Source organism: Polypterus senegalus, chromosome 7, assembly GCF_016835505.1.
Source record: "Polypterus senegalus isolate Bchr_013 chromosome 7, ASM1683550v1, whole genome shotgun sequence".
Lineage (NCBI taxonomy): Eukaryota > Metazoa > Chordata > Cladistia > Polypteriformes > Polypteridae > Polypterus > Polypterus senegalus.
This window is the reverse complement of record NC_053160.1, coordinates 97,380,422-97,399,311: the sequence shown is the minus strand read 5'-3', so window position 1 is coordinate 97,399,311 and position 18,890 is coordinate 97,380,422.

Below are 18,890 nucleotides of genomic sequence, written 5' to 3'. Positions count from 1 at the left end.
CACTTCCTCCATATGAGCACTTTAGTGCACTAAGGTAATGGCACTTTATTTTAGACTGCAAGGAAATGAAAAGTGGCTTTTACATAACCAATTACATGGCCACCTCCAATATTAAATCTACTGTACCTCTCTTAGCTGAGTCACAGTATTTGGGAAATCAGTGTTTTCAGCTACAGTGTAACTCCCTGAATTCTGTTTCTGACAAGATTTAACATTAGAAAAGAGCACATCTAAGTTTCTAAACATTAATTTTGTACAGATATTAGGGAACTTTTCATATTTGTTACCGAAAATAACATAAGTAACAGACGTTTTATTTAAAAAATGTATCGATTCGTGAGGAAGCATAAACAAAAGGCAGTGTAGTTATCCTTCATTAGCAAGATCTCTCCACACAAATTTTGATGGAAGAAGAGGATTCAAGATGTCCCGCCCAAGCTCTTCTGAAGAAGTACAAGGAAACAGGTAAGGCTAAGGATCAAAAACACAAACAAAGTGCAGCAGATGAGAGATACATCAAACTGATGTGTTCTATGGCTTTCAGCTCTGAGCTCACAGTAGGTTCTGGCACCTGCGTACAACCCTCTACAGCCTGGAGAAGTCTTAACGGAAGTGGTCTTCGTGGAAGAGTTGTTGCCAAAAATCATTCCCCTGAGGTGAAAACAAAGCCAAAAGACTTGCCTTTGTACAATACATGGAGTACTTGAACATTAGCAGCAAGTGCTCTAGACTGATAAGTCAAAATTTTAAATGTATGTCTCAGAAAGGAGTTTGTCCATAGAAGAGCTACATAAATGTCTGGCCAACAATAAAGCATGACAGAGACTACCTGAAGGTTTTCAGCTGCACTTCTTCAAACAGAATTGGGATCTGGTCAGAATTAATGAGATTCTCATTCATGAGAATTGCAGGCAGATTCTTATTCATCCATCATCCCTAATCATTCTCATATGCAACTATCTTCAGCAGAAAGGAGTACAGGAAATTCTGCAACCGATTGTCAATACCTTAAAGTGCTCTGATCTCAACTTTATGAGAGCTTTCTGCGATATCCTGTACTGTTGGTATTGTTCTGGAATATGGTGAGTGGGGAAATTGTAGTTTTTCTGGGACTTTAGCCCCTGACCTCAAGTGTCCAGTCCCTAATCAATTGGAACTCTCCTGTCTACCCATTCAATGAAGTTAGGTCTCTAGACCTTGATTTGGAGAGACAAGCCCATGTTCCCCATGTTCCCCCTGTTCCAACAGTAAAGAAACCTAATGGGATACCCATGAGGTAATGTATTTATCAGATAGGGGGCTAAGCTCCTAATATATACTGAAGCTAGCAATGCCCCTGACGTGGAAAGACAGCCAAAGTCTGTAGAAGAACTGGAACAAGTTCTCTGAGATTCTTGAAACAACCAGTTGATTTTCCAATAAAACAGCATAGCATTGATAACTAATAGAATTCATGCAGTTTTAACAGCAAATGGAGGTCACACAAAATATTGATTTGATTTATTGTTTTGTAGTTTCTACTCTTTATAGTATTTTTTTAATATTTTCATTTAAATGTTTTTGAGAACATCTACTAAGTATCATATTAGCTACCTGGGATTGCATGACATTCGAATTCCAGCCTATTCACTGTCTGCACGTAATTTATATATTCCCATAGGATAAGTGCAAGTTTTACCTTAGTAACCTGATTAGACATTGAAAAAACATGTCTAATGTGTTTTGCAAAGGAGACAATTAGCTCAGTTAAGCAAATGAAAAATATAAAAACATGTTATAGTGGAAAAAGAAATGATCTGTCCAACTCTTCTACATTTCCATTCTCACCTCTGGTCTTGAATTTTTGGTAGTGGCCAATAGAATAAGATTTGGAATGGCAGACAGTTTTAAGCCCACACAACTCACAGAAACAAGGTTAGAAGTCTAGCCCATTTAATGTCTTGCATGTAAATGTTGCATTCTCTCTGTGCCTGTGCAGGTTTTCTCCTTATTACCTAGACTTTCTCCCAAATTCTATAGACTTTTGTGTTTGGTTAATTTATGACTCTAAATTGGTCCATTTTATGTATGTCTGCATGAGCTGCAATGAATTGATGCCAAAAAAATTAAATGAAAGCTAAAGAAAAATCTTGAAACTGAATAGCTCCTATGTACTAAAAGCTATGAAGACAGTTTCAAAGAAAAGTAAAAGCTGCATTATTATTAATTTCAGAGAGTGGAGGCATAGAGGCTGGCACTCTGATTAAAGGAGTAGTTCAATTTAAACAAAAGACTGGCATCAAACTAACAAACTGAAATGAAAGTCACTGTAGATCCCAAAGATGAGGACTGGTCACCTCTATTGTAATATTTATGTACTGACTTATGATCATGATAATTGTAAAATGCAATTTGTGTGCAATTAAAAGTAATATTTTCATCCTTCACCTTCAATGTGGTCCACAGATTGACTCCCAATTGGGACAATCTCTGACTCATGGTTACATATTTTTCTTATACTAATTTTATATTAAGTTAATTTTTGTTACAAATTGTGTAGATAGATAAAATATTATATGCATTGACCTCACAACTCAATCAAATGTTAATTTTACCTATGTAGTAAAGAAGCCCCAGCCATTCATGGTTCTGACCAGGAAAAGTGGGCAAAAAATTATATGCTTATAAATTGACGATGAAGAAATATTAGATGGAAGAAAAGAAGCTGTTTCAAGGTTAACTGCTCAGTAATTTGTTGTTTCTGCCTAAAGCTAGCATCACATTATTCGACCAACTTCTAGTCAGAGAGGATTTCTAATTTGACAACTGCAGTTGCTTATATTGTTGCCTGAGGATGTTAGATTACAAGACTACAGATCACAGGGGATTACAAATATGATGATTCCCTTAGTGCCTTTCCAGCACAAGTTCACATTTCTAACCCATTTTTCTGACAGCCAATAGCATGCTGCCATACAGCACAGCTGTTCTTATTCTGCCATAGTATGTAAAACACAAGACATCAAACAGACGAACCTGACTTCTGTTTGCATGGTCCAAAATATTCAAAAGTCTTTATTCATCAGAATCTGAATCACATTTATTGGCCAAGTATGCATGAATACAAGCAATTGGGGTCTGGTTATGGTGATTCACCAAAGTATAAGTTACATAATTGACATACACACAACTGTTAATAACACACCTAACATAAAGAACAAGACACAGAATGTAAATATATATATATATACGTGATAGAATATGGAATATCATTAGTACACTTAATTCCTTGACTTATCTGTTCTCTGCCAGTGTAATATTGTCCAAGTAGTACTTCAGAATGTGTAATAACACAGTCTGTTCCAACTCTGCTTTAAGACAGACAGTTTTTAAATAATCAACAGAAGTTGGCACACCTGTGCAAATTGTTTACTTCAACTTGCAAGGCTTAATTTACTTTAATTGCTGCAGAGCACCTGTTGGTTGTAACCTTTTAATTGTAATATTCTGAAATGTCCTTATTTTCAGTTTTTGCTTACCTAAACTTTAAATTTAAACATCTGGAAGTTTATTACTTACCTTCTCACCATTGTAAGTCATTCACTGCATTTCAGATGATTGAGGTGTTCTAAAATTTTGACCAGTGGTGTATATCTTTGAGCCCAGAATGCATTTGCTTGGATGAGTTAGGAGTGCATCATTGACACTTCCTTTGGTACCCTATTAAAGAGAACAATGTTGTCAGCAAAGCATAGTTTGTTCAGCATTCACCCATTTATACTGACTCTGAGGTCATACTTGTCAGCCTCCTGGATGATATTTTACAGACATGGCAAGAAAAGTTGGGCGAAAATGGTATCTCCAGGCATATTTCCATTTTGATGAGTACTGTGACAAGTTGGTCAAACAACTGGATGGTGATGCTGGTGTCTTGGTAGCACTCTGCCAGGACACAGACGTAGCATTTTCCATGTCCATTTTTATTTGTTGTTCTTCTTGTAGTGAAGTTTAGTGCTCAAAAAAGTGGCTTATTTGTTGCAGTATTAGTATTTATACTGGTAGAGGGTGACCGGGGTTTCGCTGTAATGTCTCATTCCAACTTGGGCATAGAAGTCACCCACAATGAAAATCATATAGGTCAGAGCATAGGTGTTGGCAATGAGGATCTTTATACCTTTCAGTTTTAGGGAGTAGGAGAGTGGTTAGTTGATGAGAGAGGATGTTCATGGTGTGGACAAGTACAGTGACTCCGTTGGAGAGGATGAGCAACTCCTTCAATGACCCTATTAGTTTCTTATCTAACCAGAATAAAGAGCTCACTGGTCCTCCACTTCAGGTGCCTGTCCTTGATTTTCTTTGTCTGCTTTAAAATTACAACAATGTATTTGTTGAATCTGAGTTGTAAAATCTAAGTAAATAAAGTTGAATCATCTTTAGGAGAATAGAGAATATGGCAATATTGTGTGAAAGGAAAAAAACTACTTACAAGCTACAAAGGTTTAAAAAACTGACAAAGCTATTTTGCTATAAGGGCAGGTTATTCATAAAGCCGTGCAGTAAGCTAACCTAGGACACTTTTCTTTTTAGAAACGCATCCGTTAAGATGAAATGCCTAGATAAACATATTATGCTTCCTGATAAGTAAGGGGAATTGGGAGGGAGGAAAGAAATTAAAAGCCGATCGAAAAAGGGGAACTTTGCTCTTCTGCTTTGCAAGGCATGAATCCTATGTACTCATTGGCGACTGAATAAAGACTGATTGATTGAACTATTCCTGTCTTCCTCGGCGGTTACTTCCACAATTGCTAACAATTTCTCTATCTTGCTGATTGTTTTTTATATCTTTCTATTATAATAAAAAAATCTTGGGACAAGACAAGACTTTTTAGCCTGGGATGAGATGTGACTTTTTCAGAGAGATGCTTTCACATCCAACGAGACGAGTCTTTGTGCCAAGAGATTTAACCATGCCTGGGCCGGAAATAAAAGACAAAGAGTATATGACAAAGTAGAACGTTGTAAAGAATTCAAAAACATTGGCGTTATACACATGCAGAGCAGGTTAGAGATAATGAAAGTACTTATATTTGAAAGTCTCAAAAAAATTATAACAAAGATCACATTAGTGCACACAAATGTAAATTATTACTCAGTGAAATAATGGAACAGTGAAAAGAGATTAAATATATTGTTTGGATTTAAACTTTAAGTCGGAGACTTGTAGATCGTCTAATTCATGTTGCCATGAGGGAAAAGTAGTGTTTCTTCACAATGAAGAGGCATACATGCGAGAATTAAAAGATTTGTTATTTGGTGAAAGTGAAATCCACATATGCGAGCGTCAGAGATCCGAAGTGCCTGGGCAGGCCGGGGAGGTTGGCGAGTGAAGCGAGCAGGGGGCAAAGCCCTCTAGTTATTAAATAAACAAATAAATATATATAATTTATAACAAGTTTATCCAACAAAGATGGCTAGGTTTAATGCATTTCCAGGTGAATTAGAATAAGATTAGCAGGTCAGATTAAAATAACTCAGACTATCATGTGGGTTTAATATGCTTTATTATTATTCTACTATATAGATTTAAAAATTTCTAACTTTGTTTACATCAGATACATACTTTAATTTTATATCTGGATAAAATCTCACATAAAGATGTAGGGTTATAAACTTTGAAACATCAAGTGGTATCTGGTGTTTTGTCTTATATTTGTTCTTCAATGATATTCCATGATAAAAACGATTAATTTGCACTTTTTCAGAATAACTTAAGTACTTCTCAAAGTGATTGAATAAAAGCTACTACTTTGTTTTTATGTTGTGAAACAGCATACTTCACTTATACAACTTTAAGAGCTTTTCCTTTCTTTGAAACATGGCAGGTTAGTAATTGCTTCCATTTTGGAGTTATCAGACTTAGCCCTACCTGCCGTTGTAATATATTTCTGAGTGCAGAATCTAAGAATCAAGGCTTTACAAGTCTTTTCACCACCTGCATCGACATAAAACTAAGGTTTTCCTTCTCTGCTGAAGTTATTATCTGTCACCCACAATCATAAAACTCTATTAAAGATTTCAAACTGCTCAGAATTTTCTGGTTCATCATTTAACTATTTGATTCTGTACTATGCCAGTATTGTGTCTTCCCCACAGAGTCATTGAATGAGAAATCTTCAACATGTTCCTTATTTAATCTCACCTTCCAACACTTATCTTCAATAACTGGCAAGTCATTTTTATTCACAGCTCACAAATAAAAGAAGACTAACTTACATGTCACCTATTTTGAGACTAAGATAAGATTATACTGCTAAGGATTACTATTTGCATGATAATTTATTATAATCAAGATTGTAAGTTTTTATCTATCCCAGCAAATTCATTGTTAGGAAGCTAAATTACAAATTTTAGACTTTACATTTGTAAAATACAGAAAATTAGTTGTTTAACTCATTGTTGTTCAAGTGTTATTTCAAAATTATGCTGTAAATTTTATTTTACACTCATCTAATTTAAAAAGATGGAGTATCTTACATTGGATCTTTGTCTGTATTACGCTCAGAGCTGTCAAAGATATGTGTCATTTTTTTAAGAAGTACCAGGTTCATGTTGATAGGTCAATTGATTTCCTTCACATATTTCATCAATCGTGTTTAGAGTTAGGGCCAAAAATTATGACATCTAAATATTCAATTATTTTGCAACATAACACCTCACTTTCTCTAAAATGATTTAATATTTACATCATGGTCATTATTTTTCTCAATTATATTTTAGAAGTAGAAGAAGACCTTTCAATGATTTTATTTTATTTTTATTTTTTTAATAATTGGAAATTTCTTCAGGTTTATTTTATTCTATAGGCATAGCACATGGGAAGAAAGAACAAAGTACGCCGTCTAAAATATACTATGGTAACCCAATTTATGATATAAAGAAAACTGAAAACGTTTTTCACATATCTTAAAATGAATGTGACTTTTCCGATATCTAAAACTTATTTGAAGATATCACAAAATAACTTCCTAAACATTTTAAGATCTGAAATACATTTTGAGATATCTCAATGCAATTGAAGATGTATGAAATACATTTTGTGATATTTCAAATTGACCTTTCATACATTTTAAAAGATTTGAAATTCATTCTCAGATATCTTTAAGTCATTTCCTTTAAGTTTTTCTACTTTTTTCATGGAACATACAATCCACTTTTAGTAGTTTTAAAATGCATTTATGTCGTTTTTTAGATGACTTGAAATGTATCTGGGATACAGTATGCAGGCTCAGAAAATGGATGGAGGAGTGGAAGTCCTCTTTCTTTACGTCATCTGGCTTAAACATGCTAGTTAGATAGACAGAAAGTGAGAGAGAAACAGAGAATGTGCAAATAAGTTATCAAACCACAGAAAGTGTATTCAATTTTGACATGCCTTGGGCTGCTTAAGGAAGTAATCAGCAAAATGGTGTGGCCACAGATGCTATCCTGATTGGCAAGGATATCTACTAAACTTCATTGCTGTGGTTCAGATCACAATCACACCATACCTGGTACCTACTTTATGTCCTTCCCCACATGATTTTGGAAATCTTTAAATAGAACTTCAAGGTATATTGGTCTGCCTGCTACTATTAAAAAAATGCCCCTTCAGTCTCAGCTTTCAAATCCTGGCTGAAGACTCACTACTTCAGTTTAGCATATCCTGACTATGGCTGCTGATTAATTGTACAGACTGTATCTCTGTTGTTACTAATTAGCACTAAAACATAAGTAATATGATAGTTATAATTTGTGACTAACCCTCACCTATTCTGTTTCTCTTCTCAGTACTCAAATGTGGCACTTGCTTCCACGGCCAACCTGCCAAGTTGTTTTGCCTGCCTAAGGTAAAAACATCCCTGATGGAGGATCGCAGGAATCGTTGGGTAGATCAATCCTTTCATCAGATTGGCTGCCTCAGCTGTGGAATGGACAATTGGGGAGGCAGCTTGATGGTTGAGGTATCCAGGACTCTAACCAAATCCAAATCATATTATGTGATATCATCTACTGTTAAATTCTGCTCCATACTTGTAATATTTTTATTTTTATACTGTATTGAAGATTACTTGTGTTCTGTTCTGTATATTGTATTGTATTGACCCCCTTCTTTTTGACACTCACTGCATGCCCAACCTACCTGGAAAGGGGTCTCTCTTTGAACTGCCTTTCCCAAGGTTTCTTCCATTTTTTCCCTACAAACGTTTTTTTTTTTTTTTTTAGTTTTTCCTTTTCTTCTTAGAGTGTCAAGGCTGAGGGGTTGTCAAGAGGCAGGGCCTGTTAACGCTCATTACGGCACTTCTTGTGTGATTTTGGGCAATACAAAAATAAATATTATCATATTGTATTGTAAATGTCTGTGACCTTTAAAGCAGTGCACCCACCTTCTCTTAGATGGTCAAATACACTTAACACTTGTGAGGCACAAGTACCCAAGCAACAGTTAATGTTTTCCTGTCTACAACACAAGAGTGCAGACAGATGTTACTATTATGCATCAGCAGAAATGTCAAATGTACATTACTATGCCAGAAGTTTGAGAAAACTTCAACACCATTTCCATTGGAAAATATAGCTTGGTAACATCTTAGTTTAGGTACTGTAAAAGTGCAACTATTAGTAATTTACTGTTACATAACAAGACTTTACCAAAGGCTCCTTTTGGTGTTCATAACACTTCATCAGTAAAGTGGCTATTCATACCTGTGCAGTGTGGTATTAGATATGCTAGTAAAACTGCTTATGAATATAAAGGATTCACAAGCCTTATGTTGATGTATGCAAACTTCTTGAACTTAATTTCATGCTAGAATAGTAAGAGGACCTTACAAATAAACATTTCATGTAAAGAATAGAAGTCAGTATACATTCTTCTCCAATTTAATTAATCTCAGACATCTACACTACACACTTCTTTCCTGACTTAGACTTTCCAAAATCTATATGAGAATCGATCATAGTTTTCAAATGACGGACTCTTTTGACCATATGTTTTTATTATTTATCCTTAAACCTTTTTCAACAACAATTTTTAATAATTTGTCGAAGACCATTCAGTACATCATAAATTCCCACCCTTTAAAAACTCTATCACTCCAGTAATCGTTAAGCATTAATAACTGCTGCAGTTCTCTTGATTTATTTAATTATTGCTTTATTTTTTCATTTGTATTTGATAACATTTACACATACTTTTTTATTTAGTGGGGAAGGGAGATTTTAAGTGACATCCAATATATAGCTGTGAGTAAGTTATTAACTTATTATTTGCCTGAAAATGTTGAACCTTTCAAAACAGTAATATTTATTAAAAAAATAAAAGTCTGCCTCTATATATAGAGCTGCACACAGTAGGTAGTTTCACCACAACTGACAGATAACCCTGTTCAGCTCTTGCTCCTTTCCAGTCATAAGAAGTAACATTTTACTTCCCAAGAGCCAGTTTCCATTGCTTAGGTTTCATCCAGCGGAATTAGTCATGCACTTGTTCATCACTGGACTGAAACAGCAATTGACCCCAATGCCTTCCCCGTATGACAGCAGATTTTAAATGTCAGTTCCACCTGCTTTTTATTTTATCAAAGATAAATCAGGTTTCAAGTGACCAGCAAGTGCTCATTTTTGAACACAGAAGGCTACATGTATAAATGAAGTACATGCAGGAATTCACATCTAAGTCTTTCATTTTAATTTAAATGGGTGCAATCAGCCACACTCTGCCTTAAAGGATGTAAGAATACCCATAAAATGTAAGATGGACCTAAGATTTGTTGTAAAGTATTATCAGTAGTGGAGCTTCAAAAATACTGTAGCATTAATCAGAAGAAGACAGGAAGGTGTTTGCAGGAAATGCTTGATTGTATAGTGTAGTCACCACACAATTAGAAACACAATGACATTTAAGAAAGGACTTAAAAGAAATCAACAACTAATATATGAAAAGAGAAAACTTAAGTACAAGAACCTAGAAAAACAAAAACAAGGTGACTGCTTTTAGCATGCAATATGGTGTGGTGGTTAAAGAGTGGACATTTAATTTCTCCATCCATTTTTCCAAGCCACCTTATTCAAATCTAGTGTTGCAGGGACTCACTATCCTGTGTGATATGTGGCTGGCAGTTGATTCCGGCCAATAAACCCGCGCCACTAGATGGAGTCCTCCCTGCAACATGGAGGGGCCCCGAGTTCCAGCAGGGCATCATGGGCATTGGAGTTTTACTTCACAGCCATGCTGGATACCGTGGGGGCCACCAGGGGATGCTGCAGGGAGGCACAGTGATTTACATTTTCCATATAGCCCGGAAGTACTTCCTAGTCACGGGGATGGGAGAGATGAAGTACTTCCGGGCTGAAGAAAAGGAGTTTTCAGCTGACCCGGAAGTGTTATAAAATCACATGGACTGAGGGACAGAAACACTTCTGGGTCAAGGACTATGAAAGAACTGTGGGAGATCCAAGCAGCAGAGCCTAGCTGGGAGGAAGAGTGACTGAGCTGCTGGGTGGATTGGAAGATTGTTTATTGTGTTATTGTATTGATTTATTATTGAGAATGGTGGAGGTGCTTTGTGCACAATTTATGAAATTAAATTCATTACTGAACTTTTACCTGGTGTCTGACGTGTTGTCTAAGGGTTCAGCGGTCGACAGCGCCCCCTATCTGTCACACCTGGCAACAAAGGGAGCAAGGCAGGAACATTCTTTAATGGAATGTCAGTCCAGAATGGGACATATTTACGCACACTTACTCTTGCCAAACTACATTGCAGACATTGCATTGCATTGCAATTGCAGACATAAGCGGATTATGTAAACGTCACACAGACAGTCACCAGGCTGGATTTGAACAGAGCTGTGAGACACCAGCATCAGCACGAAATTGCTCTTAACTTGTCAGTGTCTAAAAGCAGAAATACATCAATTAGTTACTTTTATTTCTTTGTTTCTCTCTTTCATTTTATTTTTTAAACTGTTTGGTTCCTGGATCAGCATCTCCTAGCCTACTTTATTATAACCAAGCTGTACCCAATGTAGCAGTTCTTTCTATTTTAACATTCTTACAGTATTTTCCCCTACTATATGCCTATATAAAACAGTCTAATTTAAACTAGTTTCTAATTTATTCAAATATTTTATGCTGCATATAAGCAAAATTCATAATGCTGGCTCTTTCATGTAAGATGATAAGATATAGTACTGTTTACAAATTTACAGATATTTAGACAAATTTAATTGATCACAAAAACAAATACAAATAAATAAAAAGATGGAATAAAGCCATACAGCATGCTCATCTACTGTTAGTAGCTTTTTTCAGTATTTACTGGCATCTTATCCTCATCCACATGTGCTAGATAGCATATAGATCCATAGAAATGAATCCCTGTCCCACCTTCTGTTCAAAATTGAATATTATTCACAACTGTCATGACCCTAAGCCCAGATGTCACATATTCCAGCTGCCCCTTTTCATTACAGTTATGTAATAACAAGGACAAAATCCCATCTAAATAAAAAATTTGTCAGTATGTTGACAGTATTTATCACAGTAGATTAGTATAACCCTAAATACAGTAAAACTGCTTTAAGATGTGTTCAAAGAGAAAATAAATAAGAAAAAACAAGTATGATGCTTTTCCTTGTTAAAATGCCATACTTATAAAAAATGTAAAAGTGTAAATGGAAATGACAGATAATTTTCAGTTTTATTAGGCACCTTTGAACTGTAATTTTTCATTTGGATCTTAACATTGTGGGAAAACAAGATTCATTTGTCATTGAAGACAATGCAAGTCATGGCAGAAGACCCCCTGAGTCTACAGCTGTTGTTTTGTTATTTTAATATTTTGTAATGTAGTTGTTTTACAAGATAAGAATATGCTACAAATTCATAAAATCTAATCATAGTAAGAAGTGATTGGATTACAGTAGGAACATGTTTTATGAGCATAGACTATTTGGAATGCATTAGTTAAATTGATATATGTTTTTGAGATCTTGGGAAAACACCAGGGTAGTTTTACTATTTGACAAAACTTTACATGAGAAAAACACTGTATTAACATTAACCCTATGATCATTAAATATGAATTTGGAAGAAAAAAAATCAATTGATGCGCTAAAGTTTTGCTACCTTACAGATTCAGATTCCAGTCCTTACCTTGTCATTCTCTGTATGTAAGCTAAATACTCTCCCCATGTTCCTCTGTTTTTTTCTCCTGATCCCCTGCTTCTAATCCTGACACAAATGTTTCTGGTGTGCATTGTTATATTTTCATAATCAAGAAATGGGAAGATTTTTTTTACCTCCATGACCAGACCTAATGCAGTTAGTTTCCAAAATGAGTCAAGTACTGTATATGCTAACCAACTTTAACATTTTTGGAGAAAGTAAGTAATAATTACACTATAATAATCAGCTAATAACTATTAAGACTAAAATGTACACCACTATTTAAAAGTGGCATTACTCTAGTTAATTTCCATGTATTGGGAAATGTCAGTGTAGCAACAATGAGCCATAATAAAGATGCCACAGTGTTTGAAACAGTTTGGAAAGCAAACATTAAATATATTTAATTATGAGATTTCAGCCAGAGAATGTGCTTCTCTCTTTTGTGGAGACTGGTTCTCTCACTAAATGCTCATTAAAATAGTAAACTGTTTTGGCCTCATCAGCAAAATTTCTTTTACTGAAATTAAAAGCCAGAAAGATAGATCACTAATATTTTTATTCTCCAAATACTTTTTCTAAAACAACCTAGGCTTTATGCCAAAAGATCAGAACTGGTATGTATAATAATCATCTTATGCTTTTCTGACAACCTTAGTATTGTTACTTTTCACATTTCTCAATACAGATTGTAAAAGAATAGAAGCAAACAGCGTAAAGGTTTGGGGTTTTCTGGCCCCGTATATTGCAGACAATCCACAATGTTTTCAAAAAGAAAACCGGTCAAAATATAAACAAAATAGTTCATATGCGCGACGCCCTTCAGAGGCGTCGGCGGCCATTTGATAGGGGAGGAGCCGGAAGTGGAGGAATGCTGGGAAGGAACCGTGAGGGAGGATGGGACTGCTGACGTCAGGAAAGATGGCGGAGGAAGGGCGGAAGTGGACGTACTGCGGGAAGGCTATGATGGCGGGCGTCTCTTTTCCTGGAAGACAAAGGAGAAAGGTTAGTACCCCGCCACTCCCTGCCGGCGAACGTCTTTCGAAGCGGTTCAAGGTCCGTCCACAGCCTCCTACTCGCGCATGCATTACAAGATACATGCCTCAAAAACTATTTTTACTGAATCACTTATTAGCCAAGTGGACATTAAACTAATGCTTATCATGTCTCTTAATCCTAATATGTTTCAATAGGACATGGAAATTCAAAATAGCCATGAAATACTGGGATGAGACAGATTCTATCAAATTATAGGTTAGCCTGATCATAAAGGAAATCTGAACATGTAAATGGTCTGAGTCTGTCATTAGATGGTGATGATTAAATGCCATCAAGTCATTTTCAATTTCTGGCAACCATACTGATTGCCTCCAGTATTCCCTACCTTCTGTTTGAGTCTTTGAGTGTTATTATTAAATTAATCCATTTTACTACTGGTTGTCCTCTTTCTCCTTTTCGTTCAACTTTTCCAATTATTACAGTTTTTTTTTCTAAGAAACTTGGTCATTTCATGATATATCCAAAGTATAACAGCTGTGAGAAAGTTCAGGCTTGATTTGATGAAGTATCCATGTATATATTTTCCTTGCTGCCTATGGTATTCTTAAAAGGTTTTGCCAACACCACAGTTCAAAGGTGGCAGTCCTCTTCCTATTTTGCTTCTTTAAAGTCAAGATTTCACATCCATACAATGTCATGGAAAAAACATTGCCTGAACAATCCTGTTCTTTGTTTTCATAACTATGAGGAAGTTTTCAAGGTTTTACATGGTAGTTCTTCCTAGAACTAACCTGAAGGAGTATCTTGATTGCTGGATCCTTTGCTGCTGATGATTGATCATAGAAGCCAGAAAGTACCTATCACTTATTTTTCCTCACCATCAACTCTAAAATTGGCTATTGTGCATGATGTCTGCATTTTAGTTTTGTAGGCCTTTAGTTGTAGTCCCATCTTCTCAATTTGTTCCTTTACTTTTATTATAAGCTTGTGTTAGTCCTCTTCATTTTCCACCATTAGTTTGGTATTGTCTGCATATTGAAAGTTGGTGAAGTTTCTTCCACCAGTTTTGATTCCATGTGTATTATCTTCCTGCTCAGCTTGTCTCATTATATATTTAGCATATAGCGTGAACAGAGATGGTCTAATTCCTTTGCTGATCTGGAGCCAATCATTTTCTCCATGCTTTGTTTAAATAGATGTTTCTTGCTCAGTGTATAGGTTCAGGGATACTATTTTTCATGTGGACATTCCATAATTTGATGTGATCAATACTTTCAAAGGTCTTGCTGTAATTAATGAAGCTATCTGCTATTTGATATCCGTTCCTAAAAAGCTTCAGGTAATTGGGCAATGACCAGTAATTCTGCAGATGAAAACTAGCAAGATTTGTTACCATCATACAGCTACCTTAAAGCTGACTTTATGTAAAATGAGCATAGTTCAAAGGGTTACATTTAAGTTTCTAACAGATCTAACACAAAGCTCTTGGATATCACATTAACAAGCTTAATTCATAAAGAAATTAAAATAAAATTAATTTTAATGTGTTAAATATCAGCAGTGCTCAGAGATCATTTTTAAAGTATGTCTAATTATCCAAAAACATTGGACTGCTTTAGTCAATATGAATATTTATTAAGCTTTGAACACTATTCTTGGGATGTTTGCCTTTACAAAGCTACCTTATATTTATTTAATTTAAACTAAATATGCCTGAAGGCTTTACATTATCCATTTCTAATACAAATAAACTAATTTACTTGGAAGGTATACTAATTAGGTTAATTTACATATAAAAAAAGCAAATACATTTCATTGTCACAGTTCTACCTATGATACAATATATGCACATCAGGACATCACAGCGTACAGTTGCCAGTTCAACAGACAGTCCCTCAGATTAAATACATTTTAAGGTTAAAGGAGCTTGGAAAAAACACTTTTTTTTGGAAATTTTTTCCAGAATATTTTCTGCAGTTTTCGAATTATTTTGCAATTTTTGCTGGAATGACAAATTGCTATAGTTACAGTTAGGAAAATGTAATGTATCGTGAATGCATGCAGTCAACACATACTGTTTTCAGTCAAAGTACAGTAAATTGGTTTAACAAAACTGTGTGTTTTAAGACTGGTAAATTGAAGACAATATGACCTAATTTAATAAAATAGCATTTAGAGTAACTTATCTGGCTAATGTTAGCCTAATCACTGAGTATTAAGTTGAATTATATTATTCAATCTTATTACTCAAGTCATTTTCATGAAAATGTTACATGTAGCAAAATTCTTCCAAAAACACATTTTAGTGTGAAAATTTTGCTCGTAACAATAGCATAACCAGCTAAACCAGTATTAGGTGATTAAAGATAAAATCCAACTAGAGAAAAAAAATGCATATTCATAAAATAGAATGTCTTTCTGCACGTCTGTCTGTCTGTCTGTCAGTTCTCTATACAATCCTATATGCTTTGACCAATAAGGACCACATTTTGCAGAGTTGCTGTCTTGAACCAAACAGATAAGATAGACTACTTTGGAACCCAACATTTCGACCCAGGAGGTCTCAGTGTTTTTTTTTCCGTTTTTCTACAATTTGCACACAAGAGCTTCTTGCTGGATCACAGCAAGTAAAACATCCAGACAGACAGAATCTAGCAGACAGAACGACCAGAGCTTAATATTACTTACCCAAGAAACGGTGCTTGATCCTTCTGTAATATAAAAAGGAGTATTGTTTGCTTTTGAAGGGAGGTGTTGAGTAAGGCTTGATCGAGACTAGAAGTGCAGTGTAACACAAAGGAAACAAAAAGGAAAAATTAGCTCCTGCTTTGTCGGCTTTTCTTCATAATCTAAGCACTATGAACTATCCAACTTGACCCAGCAGGACAAGTCAGATATGACAACATTCATAGTTACAACCCAGCAAGGAATTACTGCAGTTCTTGAATCCAATCGAAACATGAAAAGAGCAAATTCTCAACTCACTAGAGCAAAGGCTTTGATTGAGAGGCAGTGTGGATGATGCACCACATTACTGTTGCACAGAATATGGAGGGTCAATCATATGCCAGCTTTTTAATAAGGGAGGGACAGAATGTGAGAGTTTGTACTAAGGATGAATAAGCACCCTGAGAAAGCAGAGTGGTACAGTTAGGCAAGAAAAATTACAGAGCTGAAGAGAAGTTGGGAGATATACAGCCCTAATATAGAAATGAGGCCTCACTGCTGTTACGATCTGTGGTTTTTCAAAGATTTCTTATGGTTTCCCTTTAATATATTGTAACATGTAAGTCCCTGTCTTGCACCTCAAAACACAAGGCTGAGTCTCAGTACTTTAGAAAAAATAGGTTTATTCTGCTTGAAACAGGAACCGCATGGTTATTTATTTTAGCGGGATCCACCACTCTCCTATACACAGACACAGCAATCAGGCAGGGTCGTGGCCAGGTTTGTGGCCAAGTAATATTGCTCCCTGAAGTTATAATGTTCCTTGCATCACCCATCGACGACATAGCTTATAGCGCGTCCGCGGTCGTCTCGGATTTGCTTTTGCAGTGAGCCGCTGCAGCGCTAGGAGCCTGCAGTTGTCCTGGCGATGGGTAAGCTGTCTTCCACAGATGCGGCAATCATGCTTTGGGATGCTCTTCGGCATATCGTTCCATTCGGGGTCCCAAAAGAGTTTAGAAACCTCACTATATATATGCACATAAGTATGCAACTATTTGGGAGATTCCAAAATTAATATAAATTTCCTGTTTTTGGCTGAATTGAAAAATTTGATTTATTGTACCTTCTTTTCTTTTCAAGCACTGCCATTTTGTGTAGCAGTTGTTGCCATATTGTTAGTAAAATGATGCAGCAGTGACATCATGGGGTCATAGTTATTGTCATGTTTGTTGGGAAGGGTAAAGTGCTTAATTATTGACAATTTCCATTTGTGGGTGGTTGTTGTGTTCAGATATGCATGCTTTGTAACGTTTGTCCTTCCTGAGCCATCTTAGAGTGGGGCGTTCTCAATGTAGGTAATGTATCTGCCACAAACACATAGAATGAAGTTCATCCTGACTGTTTAATCCTATGGTAGCATAGCTGGTAAGTTTATATTTGTAAAATGTTACCATTCTGTACTGCTACTTATAGTTTAAATCTGTTATCAAAATGTTTGCATGCTAAATATTATATTTTTTTTACTTGTAGTTTCACACCTGCTCTTTATTAATAAACTGGAGATTTGTACACCTCGTGTCAAGTCAGTCTCCGGGTCATCTTATTGATCAAGGGAGAAGTTTAGCTGCCTGAAAATCTATTACCACGTAATAGTTAGATCAGAACAATTATAAAGGCCATGATGAGCACTTCCTCAGTATCCATGATTGATTAAAAAATGCATCCTAAATGTGTGTGTTAAAAACTTGTATTTATTATCTTCCTGTTATACAGATTATACCTTTTATTTTTGGTTTTCTAGTTTTGGTTTGTGATTTCAGTTTTGACTTTCTGATTGGTTTGACTTCTGGCTCTGACCTTGGCTTGCTCTCACTACATCTATCTCCTGGTCATTTCCATTAAAACTATTTTTTCTCCCCCTGAGACAGAATAACTGTGAGTTTGGTTTGATGAGCTAATAGTAGGGTATACATAAAGGCCTAAGCAATCACTGCTATTAAACAAACTCAGTTTATTAGACCTGTCAAGATTCCCTTCTGCTGAACATTTATCTAATTGCATATAACTAGAAATCACTCATTTATATCTCCACACATCTGTCACATTATTCTTTTCCATACTGTCTTCATAACTCCTTGTTTTGATATATTTTTTCTCCCTAATTGTCTCCATGTCCTTCTGGGCATGATTTAATCCTAATCATTCCTTGTTGTAAAGGTTCTCTTTTTGATGTTCTTCAGAATCTTCAAATCACTTGTGATCCAAGGTTTTAATAGTGTTAACTGAGAGATTAATGTTATCTTCTGTGCAGCAAGTAAGATCATCATTATCCTTCCTATAGGACTCTCAATAACCTTGTACAACCTCACTGGCCTTTGCAGTCCATCTCCTTAATTTCTTTGTATTCACTGATTCTTGTTGCATTCAGGGTCGTGATGTGAAATGACATGCATCTTTAACTTTCCAATACATATAATTCCTATGGCTGAGCACTTAATGTACTTGGTCCAGATAGGTGATGTAAAGACATGAGTAAAATCACCAGAGGTAGCCTTGAGCACATTGGGTTGCTGAGACATCACATGTTACCACTGCATTAAAAGGAAGGTGGATAGTGCTTAGCAGTAATGATTACCTGAAAAAACATTTTTTATGCAGGTTGTATGAAAAAAAAAAACCCAACTGGTTCTATGTTTGGCCTATAGACTCATATTTTAATGAAAATATGTCCAAGATTAAACAATTTATAGTTTCTCTCTCGATTTACAAACAAGAAGCCCTCGGTGGTGCACAAGAAATATGACGTTCATGAGGCTCATCCAAACCACAAACTCATCTTATTCACCAATGAAGTCGCTTTTTCAATACTCATTCAATTCATCATTATTTTTCTCTCCAAAGTACACTTCTAGTTTTTATAGTAAGATAATCCATGATATAAATATCACGTTTCTTGCCACACACATAACTGACAACTGACAAACACATAAAAGTGTGCTAGCAATCAATAGTCTTCAGCTACTTAAAAAACACAAAC